Source organism: Salmo salar, chromosome ssa13 (assembly GCF_905237065.1).
Source record: "Salmo salar chromosome ssa13, Ssal_v3.1, whole genome shotgun sequence".
NCBI classification, from domain to species: Eukaryota; Metazoa; Chordata; class Actinopteri; order Salmoniformes; family Salmonidae; genus Salmo; species Salmo salar.
This window is the reverse complement of record NC_059454.1, coordinates 39,554,332-39,570,053: the sequence shown is the minus strand read 5'-3', so window position 1 is coordinate 39,570,053 and position 15,722 is coordinate 39,554,332. Positions and strand designations below refer to the sequence as shown.

At 40.6% G+C, this 15,722-nt stretch overlaps 1 long non-coding RNA gene across 1 annotated transcript; it reads right to left on the bottom strand.

Annotated features, from left to right (window-relative positions):
• Nucleotides 1–3,367: 3,367 nt before the first annotated feature.
• LOC106567326 (uncharacterized) lies at nucleotides 3,368–15,175 on the bottom strand. Its single transcript, XR_006758457.1, has 3 exons — nucleotides 15,108–15,175; nucleotides 14,847–14,930; nucleotides 3,368–3,854 (listed from the first exon to the last, which is right to left on the bottom strand). It is a non-coding gene; the product is annotated as an uncharacterized lncRNA (long non-coding RNA).
• Nucleotides 15,176–15,722: the final 547 nt, after the last annotated feature.

Below are 15,722 nucleotides of genomic sequence, written 5' to 3'. Positions count from 1 at the left end.
CATGTACCTTTACTGAGGAGTGGCTTCCATCTGGCCACTCTACCATAAAGGCCTGATTGGTGGAGTGTTACAGAGATGGTTGTCCTTCTGGAAGGTTCTCCCATCTCCACAGAGGAACTCTGGAGCTCTGTCAGAGTGATCATTGGGTACTTGGTCACCTCCCTGACCAAGGCCCTTCTCCTCCAATTGCTCAGTTTGGCTGGGCGGCCAGCTCTATGAAGAGTCCTCTTCACTATTAGTTCTTTAGTGAAGAGGTCCTCTACCAACAATCTGAAATGCCCAAAAGGCACCAATGCATCCAACTGAAGGGTATTCTGAAGATTGTTCCATATGTGAGGTGCAAAAAACTTTGTAGTGACAGAATACATTTCAAGAGTTAGCTATCTCTGTGACCGCGTATGGTATCTCATACTTCTATAAGATAGTCGCAATGTTAGGTAACGCTTGTTAACAGAGTGATGGTTAACAGACCGTGGGATTGGTAGCTTGAATCGGAGCACTAGAACTGTCTGCCACTCACACTCATATCTGACATATAGGTCAAACACATCACCTACTCTAGGTGTTTTTAACACGGAGTGGTAGTGGGAGTCGAGGTGCCATACACATATCTGCATCTTACATAAAAACAACCTGCTTTGAGGTTTCACACTTGACATGACCAAGTATTTGAAGTCATGGATATGAAGTGAAAAGGATATATGCTTTCATTTCAAGCTAAAGTGTACTGTTAGCTAACTAGCTAGCTAACATTAGCTGGCTGGCTATTTAGCTAACGTTACGTGACTTGTGTGATCTTAAACGTTGTTTACCTAGCTAGATTCATTGTTTACCTAGCTAACTAGCTATATGTCTTAAGCTGAAGTGTACTGTTAGCTAGCTAGCTAAAGTTAGCTGGATGGCTCCCTAGCGGACATTATTATTCGTTTCCCAGAGCTGTTGGCTTTTCTATTTAGAGACAAATTTTAGCTAGATAACATTGAACATTGTTGGTTAGCTCCCAGCACTGGGGCATTGTTGGCACTTTGTTCATTGTTGTTTAACTAGCTAACATTAACTGGCTGGCTCATTAGCTAACGTTACGTGACGTGTGTACAACACCCGTTGAATATGGCCGGTGTCAGTAAACATCTGCAAAAAAGCGTAATGAAGTTGTTTCCAGCCGAGCTGGTTCGGCTGTTTTCATGTTTTCCAGAGGTAAACAAATCATCGGCCAGAGCGTCAAGAGTGCACTCTGAGAGTGAAATGAGATGGGTGGGGCTAAAGCTTAAGGGGGTGTGAACATTGTTGAATGGAAGAAGAGCTCTTCACTAGATACCAAAATATTCAAAGGCGATTTTCTCAAAAGTGAGTTTACAAGCTGATCAACTTTCAAAGCAGAATTATTTTCCCATTGTTCCTCAAATGCAGTGTATGATATGCCATTTTGTAGCTCTGTGTCTCTACTTTTATCCAATGTAAAAAACACTTTCACATTTTGCTACATAAGACCGAATCCAGGTGGTGAGTCACATTCTAACATTCAGTCGAACAATAACTGAATACCTCAATGCCTATCTGCCTACTTTATACACTGTAGTAAGCCATGGCCATGTGACTAACTGTCTGTAGGAGCGATCCATTTTCGTGAACTGGGTGGTGTACCTAATAAACTGAGTAAAGTTTAAAGATGCTTGTTATTTGCTAAGGGCTATGATAAACAGATATATTAATAAAAGCATGTAATCTATCTTTTCAGACTTGTAGAAGCAGCTCAAGTTCCCGTAGCACATTGTCAAGACAACTCTGAGCCCAGACATCACCCTGGTCTCAGATTCCCCAAAGACCATTATCATTCTGGAGCTGACAGTCCCTTGGGAAGATCTTCTGGAGGAGGCGTACGAGAGGAAGAGGGCCAAGTATGAGGGACTGCTCATCGAATGCCCGAAGTAGGGATGATTGGAAGGCTAGGTATGTTTTGCTGGACAATCCCTCTCACGAGGAGAACAATCAGCAACACCATCAAGGCAGCTGATAGAGCCTCAAGATGGCTCTGGATCATGAGGAAATCAATAGGGAGCAGAGTAATGCATTTACACAATTCGAGGTCTGATCAACCTCTGCTGGGTCGCCTGGGCGAGGGTGTCTGATGATGCAAAACAACCAATGACCCTAGGTTACGTCACTAATGATGTGTCCAGGAGTATCAAGAGATGTATTAATTACATTTTTCTCAAAATTAAATTGTACCAAATCGGAACAAATTTGTTTCAGAAACAAGGGCAAAAGAACCCAGTCTTGGTAAATATGTAATATCATTAAAAAAAGTAAGTAATCATCTTGTGAGTGAAAGTCACATTTAATGAAATGTTCTCTCTCCATTTTCTAACTGAAATCATTCACCAGCATTTTTTACATGAATAGTTAATTGAAATTTTATATTTTTTGTTTTACATGTACGGCTTTATGAATTAAACACCCCAGCATGGGGTCCTGGATCATTATATTGTTGGTTCACAATTAGACCAACTAACCAATGCTGCTTTTTTTTCTGTCCCCTAATTAAAATGTCAAGACTCAGACAATCTCTCTCTCTCTCGCTCTCTCAAAATCAATCTAAAGTATTTTCAAGCTGTTGCTAACAGCACCCATTTTGCTGCTGCAATACCAATTACAAGAGAGAAGGGACAGGGGGAAAAAATGTTAAATGGCAAACAGCACCAGATGTTGTCTTGAATCAGAGAACGGTCTTGGAGCCATTCCTGAGGTACTGGAATATGAAATCTCTGTGTCCCCAATCAACACAAGAAAAAATAGGTAATCAAATGGACTGTTTTCAGAAGGCTGGTGTGTGAGTGTTTTTTTGTGATTAGGTTCCCTTGCCAGCAGACAGACAGCTGTGAAAAATAAAGTGCTGGCATTCCCCCTACTGTCTCATAAGTTCAATTCAATTAATTATTTCAATCGATTTCAGACAATTTGTCACAATGAATCCCAACTAACAGTTAGTCTATGGTCTCCAAACCACATAGCTGTTATACACTGAGTGTACAAAACACCCCCTTTTGCCCTCAGAACAGCCTCAATTTGTCTGGGAATGGACTCTACAAGGTATCGAAAGTGTTCCATAGGGATGCTGACCCATGTTGACTCCAACGCTTCCCACAGTTGTGTCAAGTTGGCTGGATGTGCTTTGGGTGATGGACCATTCTTGATACACACGGGAAACTGTTGAGCATGAAAAACCCAGCAGCGTTGCAGTTCTTGACACAAACTGGTGTGCCTGGCACCTACCATACCCCGTTCAAAAGGCGTTTAAATCTTTTGTCTTGCCCATTCACCCTCTTAATGGCACACATACACAATCCATGTCTCAAGGTTGAAAAATCCTTCTTTAACCTGTCTCCTCCCTTTCATCTACACTGATTGAAGTGGATTTAACAAGTGACATCAATAAGGGATCAGAGCTTTCACCGGGATTCACCTGGTAAGTCTATGTCATAGTAAGAGCATGTTTTGTACACTCAGTGTAGACTTGTTCTAATTTCAGCATAGTACTATACACTAAAATGTTTTCCTACTGAAATTGCAATACTCAAGTCTAGCCGCCTGATCATAATATTAGTCACAGCTGTGAGTTATGTTTCTCAGTAGAATGCCAGGGTTTTTTTACTACTGAAATAGCACAGCTTGTGTGGTACACAAATTATAACTAAATTCTATTTAGACTGGCTGAATTTACATAGATAGTATCTCAAGGACAGCAAATATTGTTATCTGATTTCAGCATGTGTCCTCTTGAAGTCGTTGACAAACTGGCACACCAATCCAAACAGCTCCTGAGAATCTTGATCCATTGGCTCTCCGAATTTAGCCTTTGAGAAGAAAATAAAACATTTGCCATTATTTTTGACATTGCAAGGCACAAGCACTTAATTTGCTATCATTCTTTCAGAGATTATAATCTGCAATACATAGCAACCCACAGGTATTAATATATTTTTTCTAATTAATGGGGTTAACTGATGTCTCTGGTTTGGTTGGGATGCATAATGTAACTCCAGTTCATTACAAACTCCTTTTTTAATAATGAGCTGATAAACTGCGTGAGCATGGAAGCAATTACTCGACCTAAATATCTTAAGTGAGACAGACGGGTGGCCATGGCATGAATCCATGCCTACACTTAACTCACTAAAGGGTCACCAACTAATACAAAGGGCTTGTCATTAATGCCCAGTGCAGTCAAAAACAAGTATATAGTATTCCCATGCTATGAGGTTGGAATAATACTGTGAATTGTGAAAATGATGATAATGCCTGTCATGACGTGCCCTAGGGGGAGGATCAATACCCCCCCCCTCCACAGTTTTATGACTTTACGACAGGTCATAAATACCTGGTAGAATTGAGGGGGAGTCTACCAGAACAAAGTGCTTCTCTTAGTTCAAAATTCCTAATCCCCAAAATGGGAAAACTAAACAATATTTCTACTTTTGAGAATGTGGGAATGGTCCGTGAACACTTAAGGGACAGTCATGACGAGTGTGTTTCATTTGGTGATCTCATGAATGACAGGAAACACACATAACTGTATCTCTGAGTGTACATTTCCCGGCTGTCAGGTTTACATCTAAATATTGTGAAACGTATGTGATTAAACATGAAACTATTTGTGAAAAGATGTATTGTGATGTTAACCTTCTAAATGAGAAAATATGGGTTTTCATATAAAGTTAACCAAGTCAGTAACCATGCCCACGTGAGCATAGACATTACGTCGGCATCATGGACCGCCCTTTTCTCTGAAATGTATAAAACCCACTCCTGACGAAATTCACATTAGACTAGAAAACATGCAGCTGACACTTCATGTGAAATGGTTTAAACTACAACTCTACCAAAGGACAAGTCATAGAACGCCAGGACAGAGTCTCCACATTGGAATACTTACAATTCTATAGACCATTAGACCATACAGCTGTAGTTTTGGCTACTCGGCTGGAAATGGTTAAACTCTGAGACTATCGCTCATTACAGAAGGAGCAAATTCTAGAGGACACAAATTACTAGTCTGCAGCTAGAAATTACATAAACCTAGAACGAGAATACCGACAGCTGCCGAAGCCTCTATTCTATGATAACATTTCCAAATGGTACTCTGAAGTACCCATTCTAACCACCTCTGGGAAAGTTAACCAGAGACTGATGAACTCTACAGGACGATCGAGTGTTTTCAACAAAGAGACAACAACGGCATACGGGCGTAAATATATACATTGCAATTATTCTCGAATGAGCGGCCGTTCATGTGCAAAGGATTAGCATTTCAATGAATATAATTATAGACTGTGTGTAGTGAATCCATTTTGTCTTTCCCGCTCTCAGTCCCCACCCCTTTCCTTTGTCTACCAAGAAGTCATATCGGCTTAGCCCACTAGGGACATTTCTATCATTGTTAGTAACCAATATCTACTGTTTGTTTGTTATGTAATTCTGTGTGATTATTTAGTTAGTTAGTAAATAAATAATTAAGCCAATTTGTGTATTGGTGATTCATGATTTTAACTAGAGTTCGTGCAGATATCCAAGGGTTTGCGACGTTCAGTAATGAGAACTGATGAGGTAATTAATAATCATTAATGGAAGACTAATTGATAAGATATTAAAATATCTGAAGAGTTATAGTCGGGATATTATAACTCTGTAACGCTAAACATTTTCCCGTGGTGCCCCAACTCCCTAGTTATTTAATGTTGACATAATTAGTTTAATCACATAATAATTAAACCTAGAGAATTGATTTGATAATATACAGTCTTCACATTTAATGATAGTCCAGACACGACATGCCCTTTTAGTGTAAGAGCTGTTTTGGTGGGATGGAGTTTTGGCCAGCCTGGTGACATCCCCAGGCAGAAAATTAGTTAGTTTGAAACCTCTCTGCCAATAAAAGCTAGTTTTCAGTTTTTCCCTCACCACTCTAACCACTCCAAAACAGTGCTAGCAAAATTCTTGCTTGAGAAATTTTTTTGGTAAGAAGCTATTTTTTTTGCTATTTGACAATTTTAATTGAAAACAATAACAGTAAGGTACTTAATTGTTCCCAAGAAATTATTTGATATTGAGATAAAAACTGATGCATTGGACCTTGAAAACGGATGACATTAGATTACCAGCTAAAATGTTGTAATCAGATTACAGAGAAACTACTTTTGAGAAACTAGATGATTACTTCTAAGATGACTTTAAAACTCAGAAAGGAGGTTTGCGACAAAAATATTTCACACCTTTGTTTTCTCAATGAAATTCAAATCCGCATTGAAAAAAGGAGTTCGATGGATGGTGGGAAAAGAGGAAGAATAGGCTTTTGTAGACTACAGTCCAATGGTGTGACTACTGTCGGCATCCAAAGATTATCTAACTTGAATAAACCCCTGGAAGAAAGGACGACAGCAGTGGTGTAGCCTACAAGCAATAAGGATATCACTTCCCAGTGGGCATACGACGTGATAAAGACGTACTTTACTGGTTGAAATCTGGTTGGAATGTCTTATAACCAGATCACAATCCGATTAAGATGAAAAATACGTCTTATTTTGGTTGATATTAGTTTTTGGGTTGAAATCTGATTAGTGCTGAGTGATTAACCAACATTTTTTTGGGGGGGGGGTTCGGTTATTATCCAACTAATTGACCGCCGTTTTTTTATCTAAATGCTACCAATTAATAGACACCAATCTATAAAAACATGTGCATAGTGTTTGTGGGCCATGCACCCATTGCATATAAGACATTAGAACCTTTACAATTATTTAACATGGAGCAATGTTCATTTTCAGCAGGGTTTGCATGATTCATCTTAGCACACTTGGCAAACAACAGCTGGCAGAGTGCACCAAACTAGGTTAGGGTCTCCTGGAATACTGTACCCAGTCAACACGCTTGAATGCGGGCATATTCCATTTGAGACTAGGGGGACTCGGCGTGGACTCAGACTTGGGGGGGGATTCATGTGGGCCAAGTTCTTCCCGAATTCTGCAGAATCATATTACTCTAGGCTCCGGCTAATGGTACACGGCCTGAGTCACTTCAGCTTGTCCGGCCCGATAAATTTTTCAGGAGTAGGGCCATTTTTAGTTTTTTATTCAGCAGGTGATTAAATATATATTTTTAAACAAATATATATTTCACCTCCAAGTCATCGAATTTGCTAGGTCATTGAAAGCAAATATGTGTGACAGTCTCCGCGGTCCTATAGCTATCAGAGATGGTCCCTAATTTAGACAACCTATGGCAGTGTTTTTCATAGTTGCAGTCCACCCATTCACTTCCATAAAAAAATATATATGCTACCAGTATATAAAGATAAACATGCACAATAAAACAGGATACCCTTAAAAAAATTCACTGCTGTTAAAATGCAGTAAAACTGAAGTGCAATGAAATAATGGATGTTTAATTAATGATATCTGGTAGCTTGCTGTGTGTGTTGGCTTCTGTTTGGTAATAGTTTGTCTGTGTTAGCTAATTGCACTGTTTATTGTGCTGCATATTTTGTTCTGTTCCACTGAATGCTGTTTTGATGTTATATTATGACTAACTAAATTAGTTTTCAGAATTTAAGAAAACACATAGGCATATGCATTTTATTACTACTACTACAATCCACCAGGATTTACAAAACCCTGTTTTCAATCGCATTTATTTCCATCAATATCAAATTAGTCCAAAACTATTGCACTTGAACTTGACCCTGAAAATATGACTATTATATTGTCCCTTAAAGCTTTTAATCAATTAACATAATGTGTACAGTTATTTAAAAAAAATTTATTAGCTAAATAAGGACGTAGGCACATCAGTTCCAGCTAAAACTTGGATTGGAATCTGTGCTTCACACGCAGCAATAGATCTCTCTGCTTGCTCGAGCGCATCGGTCAACATTCCATATGGCAATCGAGACAGAGTGCCCGGTAGGTTACACAACAACACAGCTGGAAAAGAACGACAGTTTCTCTAAATGTACACAAAAAAAACATTTTTAAAGATTTGACTGCTAAGTGGTAGTCTCTGTTCTCCTGCATTCTTGTTTTACTTTCTTAAGTAAAACGGCAGTTTGTTGGGGAGAACATCACGGAAAATATTAGCTGGCTAATTTTAGCTAGCTAACATTAGCTCTTTGGCTTATCCTAATGGAATGGTACATTTTCATTTTTACCTATTGTAGCCGTTGGTTGTTGCTAGCTAGCTAACGGTTTGCCATTTTGATATGTTTAGTTAATGACAGTAAATGTGTGTATGTGATGTGTGTATGTGTGTGTTCTCTCTCTCTCTCTCTCTCGTGTGTGTGTGTGTGTGCTTGTGAGAGAGAGAGGGAGGCTTCGAGAGATAATGATCACAATAACTTTAGAAAACATTGTCATGCTAGCTGTGTGTTGTGTGAGAGAGCGAGCAAGAGAGAGCGAGAGAGCGAGAGAGATGATGACTGTCACAATAACTTATAGAAAAGATTGTCATCATGTCAAGGTTAGGATTATGTATTAGAGTGAGCAGTGTGGTTAAGGTTAGGGTTAGGTTTAAAATCTGATTTAATGACTTTGTGGCTGTGCCAGCTTGTTACCTCTCTGCAGAGCTGCCTCCAGAACAAGATTCATTGCAAAAACACTAACCTGCACATCTTAAAGGGAAAGTAATATGAAAGTAATCAGATTATGTTACTGAATTTGGGTAATCAAAAATGTACATTACGATTTTGGACAGGTTACTAGTAAATGTATCACCATCCCCAAAACACAACAGAATAATATCTTCTCAATTTATTTACTTTAACAACTAGTTAATCCAATAGAAAAAAATGAAGATACATGTTTCAAAACGGCCCTTTGAATGTAGTATTCCACAGTGCTGTAAATTACAGTACATTACAATGTTTGCACATTAGGCAATACACATGCACTACCCATTCAAATTTAATTTCTATAATTTCTAGCCCATGTTTTCTAGCCCATGTTATCATTTGCCAATGCAATTTCAGTAAAGCAGTGTAAACCCCCCACCCCGTTCCCATGTACTGTATAGGGGATGCATATCCTTCTTGTTTTGGACTTTTTGCGTATTGGTATTGTAATTGTATTGATATTGTATTACTGCACTGTAGGTGCTAGAAACAGAAGCATTTCTCTGCACCTGCTGTAACATCTGCTAATCTGTGTACGTGACCAATAAACTTTGATTTGGTTGGATTTGTTACTGTACATTTCTGATCTTGTCAATATCAGATATTTTTAAACTTACTGTAAGTCAAAATTGAAAAGGCACTCGCACATCTGAGCTATCTTTTTTGCAGGTGCATGGTAACAGTTGAATAAAATAAGAAAACTGCTCTTGAAAGTATCACTGCTCTTTAATCATCTTTACGTATCAGCCTCAAGGCCTTGAATCGAACCCACAACACCTTGAGGCCGATACGCAACGCTTATTAAAGAGCAAGTGGTACTATCACGAGCAGTGTGCAGGATTCTTCTTTTTTCTCTAACTTACTGTCAGTAAAATCATAATAGTTGTTGTCACGGTAGTACATTCGAGTAAATATTATACTTTGTGTTTCTACTTTCAAAGACATACATGTTCATTATATAGTTCTCAGAATCTGTACTAGACAAACTGGTGTACATGTCAAATCTATTGGTTTACCAAATGTTTAAGTGATCATCAATTAAGAACAGTCAGATTAAGTAATAATAAAATGTATTTTAACACAACAGAACAGAATCATATCAAAAGAAATGTGCGCATTTCATTGTAAAAGGCAATTACTTTATAGGAACATCTATTGCAATGTGAAACATGTATTTCTAGATGAAACACTGATTAAGTTGGGTGAAAAAGTGACTATGATTTTGTGTGTTGTATTTAGTCAATTGAAAATGTGCTTTGAGTTTTGAAACAACTGCCTTTTTTATTATCCTTTTTGAGCTTTGTACTAACAGTTATGAAAATGTACCACATACATGTAATAATGTCATGTCTACTCCCGCTCCCCCTCTCTGGCGCTCGACTTCGCCAGTTTACTTATCATTACGCACACCTGCCACCATCATTACGCGCACCTGCGCCAAAGACCCCTGGACTCCATCGATCTATGATTACCTCCCCTATATCTGTCACTCCCTTTGGTTCTTTCCCCAGGCAGTAATATTAATGTTTTTCATGTCCAGACTCTAATCTTGTTTTGGATTGTTCCATGTTTATTGTATTTTTAAATTCACCTCGTGCACTTGCTTCTTGACACCCAGCGTCCGCGTTACAGAATACTGCCTCAAAAAATGGAAGCAACATAGATTTTCTGGTGACGTCGGGTCCAAATGCCACAGCTGAAACAGTCAATCATGCCTCAGCTGGCACGACAGGTTCCCGCGCCTCAGCAGGAACCTGAGGCACATCAAAGCGATTTAAAAAAGTAATTTTAAAGTATGTTTAAGCATTTCCGCCTATATAAACATGCCCAAAGTTACAGTAACAGAGGGAGAGCAACGTTTGCTAAATACTTTCACCTCTGAGGCTCCTGCAGTATAGGCTAATACTATTGCTTCTGCATCTGACTGCAAAACCTTCCCCTGCAGAGGGAAGGTTTTGATAATGTCACAGATATAAGCTGTGTGAGAGGGTGTCTGTGTGTCTCTGTGTGTGTGTGTGTCTCTGTGTCTGTGTGTGTGTCGCTGTGTGTGTGTGTCTCTGTGTGTGTGTGTCTCTGTGTGTGTGCGCCTCTCTGTGTGTGTGTGTGTGTGTGTGTCTCTGTGTGTCTCGGTGTGTGTGTGCACCTCTGTGTGTGTGTGTGTGTCTCTGTGTGTGTATGTGTGTGTGTGTGCGCCTCTGTGTGTGTGTGTGTGTGTGTGTGTGTGTGTGTGTGTGTGTGTGTGTGTGTGTGTGTGTCTGTGTGTGTGTGTGCCTCTGTGTGTGTGTGTGTGTGTCTCTGTGTGTGTGTGCCTCTGTGTGTGTGTGTGTGTGTGTGTGTGTGTGTGTGTGTGTGTGTGTGTGTGTGTGTGTGTGTGTGTGTGTGCACGCCTCTGTGTGTGTGTGTGCACGCCTCTCTCTCTGTGTGTGTGTGTGTGTGTGTGTGTGTGTGTGTGCGCCTGTGTGTGTGTGTGTGCGCGCGCCTCTGTGTGTGTGTGTGTGTGTGTGTGTGTGTGTGTGTGTGTGTGTGTGTGTGTGTGTGTGTGTGTGTGTGTGTGTGTGCGCTCCTCGGTGTGTGTGTGCACGCACCTCTGTATGTGTGTGTGCGTGCGCGCCTCTGTTTGTGTATGTGCGCCTCTGTGTGTGTGTGCGCGCACCTCTGTGTTTGTGTGTGCCTCTATGTGTGTGTGTGTGTGTGTGTGTGTGTGTGTGTGTGTGTGTGTGTGTGCGCCTCTGTGTGTGCGCCTCTGTGTGTGTGCCTCTTGTGTGTGTGTGTGTGTGTGTGTGTGCGTGCGCCTCTGTGTGTGTGTGTGTGCGCCTCTGTGTGTGTGCGTGCACCTCTGTGTGTGTGCGTGCGCCTCTGTGTGTGTGTGCGCGAGCAAGTCCAGTGTGTGTGTGCGTGTCCAGTGTGTGTTGAATCAAGTTTGGAGTCCGCAGGAATGTAATAGGTGGAATCTAATATAACACAATTCCCTGGCAAGCCCTAGGCTCACCCCTCACCCTGTCAAGGCTCACAACTCAAACACAGAGCAAAGTCAGGTGGATTCTTTGTGATGATGGATCATCCTTCTGGAAATAGGGGAGGTTGGAAAATGGGATTTACTTTCTTTGAAAATATATTGTTGTGGAAGAGTTTCTCTTTATGCAATCAGCAACTAGGCTGATGCCAAACTAGACACAGAACAATGAGTGGGAACTGAGTTTCCAAAAGTTGGTAAATATCCTGAGGCATATCTTCCTGTTCAATATTATTTTATCTATTTATCAACAAGTGTGATGCTGTGATGCTGTATTTCTCTCCTTACAAACAACTGAGTACTTCCTTAGATATATACATTGCCTTCAGAAAGTATTCATACCCCTTGACTTATTCCACATTCTGTTGTGTTACAGCCTGAATTCAAAATTGATTATACTGATTTTTCTGACCAATCAACACACAATGCCCCATAATAACAATGTGAAAACATGCTTTTAGAAATGTTTGCAATATCTCATTTACATAAGTATTCATACATGTTAGAATTACCTTTGGAGTCGTTCTGGGTAAGTTTCTAAAAGAGCTTTGCAGAACAGGATTGTAAAATATTTGCACACTATTCATTTTAAAATTCTTCAAGCTCTGTCAAGTTGGTTGTTGATCATTGATCAGACAGTTCAATTCTTGCCATAGAGTTTCAAGTACATTTAAGTCCAAATTGTAAGAGGCCACCAGGAACATTCAATGTCATCTTGGAAAGCAACGTAAGAGTATATTTGGCCTTGTGTTTTAGGTTATCGTCCAGCTGAAAGGTGAATTTGTCTCCCAGTGTCTAGGATTTTGTCAGTGCTTAGCTTTATTCCTTTCACTTTTATCCCCCCAAAAACTCCCTAGTCCTTGCCGATGACAAACATACCCATAATATGATGCAGCCGCCATCATGCTTGAAAATATGAAGAGTGGTTCTCAGCGTTGTATTGTGTTTGCCCCCAACATAACAAGTTTTTAGCAGTTTTACTTTAGTGCCTTATTGCAAACAGGATGCATGTTTTGGATTATTTTTATTCTTTACAGGCTTCCTTCTTTTTACTCTGTCATTTAGGTTATTATTGTGGAGTAACTACAATGTTGTTGATCCATCCTCAGTTTTGTCCTATCACAGCCATTACACTCAGTAACTGTTTTAAAGTCACCATTGGCCTCATGGTGAAATCCCTGAGTGGTTTCCTTCCTCTCCGGCAACAGAGTTTGGAAGGATGCCTGCATCTTTGTAGTGACTGGGTGTATTGATACACCATCCAGAGTGCAATTAATAACTTCACCATGCTCACAGGGGTATTCATTATCAATATATTTTTTACCCATCTACCAACAGGTGCCCTTCTTTGTGAGGCATTGGAAAACCACCTTACAGATAATTGCATGTGTTGGGTACAGAGATGAGGTAGTCATTCAGAAATCATGTTAAACACTAGTATTGCACATAGAGTGAGTCCATGCAATTGATGTGACTTGTTAAGCAAATTTTTAGTCCTGAACGTTTTTAAGCTTGACATAACAAAGTGGTTGAATACTTATTGACTCAAGGCATTTCAGCTTTTCATTTTTAATTCATTTGGAAACATTTCTAAAAACATAATTCCACTTTAGCATTATAGGGTATTATGTGTAGGTCAGTGACACACAATCTCAAGTTAATACATTTTAAATTCAGGCTGTAACACAACAGAATGTGGAACAAGTCAAGGGGTGTGAATACTTTCTGAAGGCATTGTACATAAACTCGTCATGTGGCCAGGGCAATAAATTGCAATGTCCGTACTGTTAGACGCCTAAGTCAGCGCTACAGGGAGACAGCAAGGACAGCTGATCATCCTCGCAGTGGCAGACCACATGTAACACCTGCACAGGATCGGTACATCCGAACATCACACCTGTGGGACAGGTACAGGATGGCAACAACAACTGCCCGAGTTACACCAGGAACGCACAATCCCGCCATCAGTGCTCAGACTGTCTGCAATAGGTTGTGAGAGGCTGGACTGAGGGCTTGTAGGCCTGTTGTAAGGCAGGTGCTCACCAGACATCACCGGCAACAGCGTCGCCTATAGTCACAAACCCACCCACCGCCCCACCAGACAGGACTGGCAAAAAGTGCTCTTCACTGACGAGTCATGGTTTTGTCTCACCAGGGGTGATGGTTGGATTCGCTTTTATCGTCAAAGGAATGAGCGTTATACTGAGGCCTGTACTCTGGAGTGGGATCGATTTGGAGGTGGAGGGTCCGTCATGGTCTGGGGTGGTGTGTCACAGCATCATCGGACTGAGCTTGTTGTCATTGCAGGCAATCTCAATGCTGTGCGTTACAGGGAAGACATCCTCCTCCCTCATGTGGTACCCTTCCTGCAGGCTCATCCTGACATGACCCTCCAGCATGACAATGCTACCAGCCATACTGCTCGTTCTGTGTGTGATTTCCTGCAAGACAGGAATGTCAGTGTTCTGCCATGGCCAGCGAAGAGCCCGGATCTCAATCCCATTGAGCACGTCTGGGACCTGTTGGATCGGAGGGTGACTGCTAGGGCCATTCCCCCCAGAAATGTCCAGGAACTTGGAGGTGTCTTGGTGGAAAAGTGGGGTAACATCTTACAGTGAGACTTGGCTAATCTGGTGCAGTCAATGAGGAGGAGATGCACTGCAGTACTTAATGCAGCTGGTGGCCACTTCAGATTCCAACTGTTACTTTGATTTTGACCCCCCCCCTTTGTTCAGGGACACATTATTCCATTTCTGTTAGTCATGTCTGTGGAATTTGTTCAGTTTATGTCTCAGTTGTTGAATCTTGTTATGTTCATACAAATATTTACACGTTAAGTTTGCTGAAAATAAACTCAGTTGACAGTGAGAGGACGTTTCTTTTTTTGCTGAGTTTATATTGTCTATGGCCTACGGTACATATTTGAAGTTTGCTCACCCCTCAAAATAGGGAGGACACAAGCATCTGCTGCAGAAGTTAATGACCTTGAAGAATAATTTCTCTGAAATGTATGTCTGGAATATATCTCCACTACTCCCCCCTCCACAGTGCAGAGAGATAGATAACATGAAAAACAGTGGAAAGGGTCATCTCCACATTTCAGGACCGGAGGAACCATCTATCTCTGGAGGGGCTGCACAACAGACACACAGAAAAAAATAACTTGGGCATTACCAATATGTCAGTATAGAGTTTCTTCATTTCCTCACATCTCTTTGTCAGCAGGGAGAGATCTGTGTTGTACTTCTCAATCGTCATCTGATGTGGGGGGGGGGGGGGGGGGTGAAGAGTGAAGAGAGGTTACTGCTAAGTTTATTCGTTATTTGATATATCTAATATCAGAACACCTGTGGTTGGTTGCGTCACAAAACGATCACTGCTAACTGACAGCAGACACCATCAGAGGAACATAATGCAATAAGTAGCAACACTTACAGTATACTTGACAAATAGCAATTCCCTTCACCGCCACACTATGATGCGCTCATCTAGGGACAAACGCTGTGTAAGATAAGTGTAAAGGTTCAATGCATCTGCCGGTTGTTTATTCAATGTGTCAAGGTTTTACTTGTATATTTGTCTGAATCTTGTATCTTTCTGTCTGAATAATAACTGAAGAGAGAGAGAATAGGCTTCTCAGAATAACGAAAAGTGTCTTCATTACCTTCAGGTCTTTGGAAAACTTTGGGTATTGCGCGCCTTGGTTTCTTCTCTTGTACGTTTTCCTGTACTGAATGACCTTCTGTAACTCATTCTTGAGGACTGGAGGGAAGTACACATTGTGATTATCATTCATCATATATGATCACTGAAGTAAATTTCTACTTTACAATCACAATTTTCTCCTTCCTGCTGCCTGGTTCCAGCCAAGTAGCTGATCTGCACTCATGTCAACTTTTCATCACAATTCAATAGCCAAAAGTCTTCATAAATGACCATACATGAAGTTGATATTAGGCCTACATGTCTTTCCTCTTTAAGTTTCACTACGCCATAAAGCCAGTCATCTCTTTGAACTCTGAACAGCAGGAAATGCAAACTTGTAGTGTA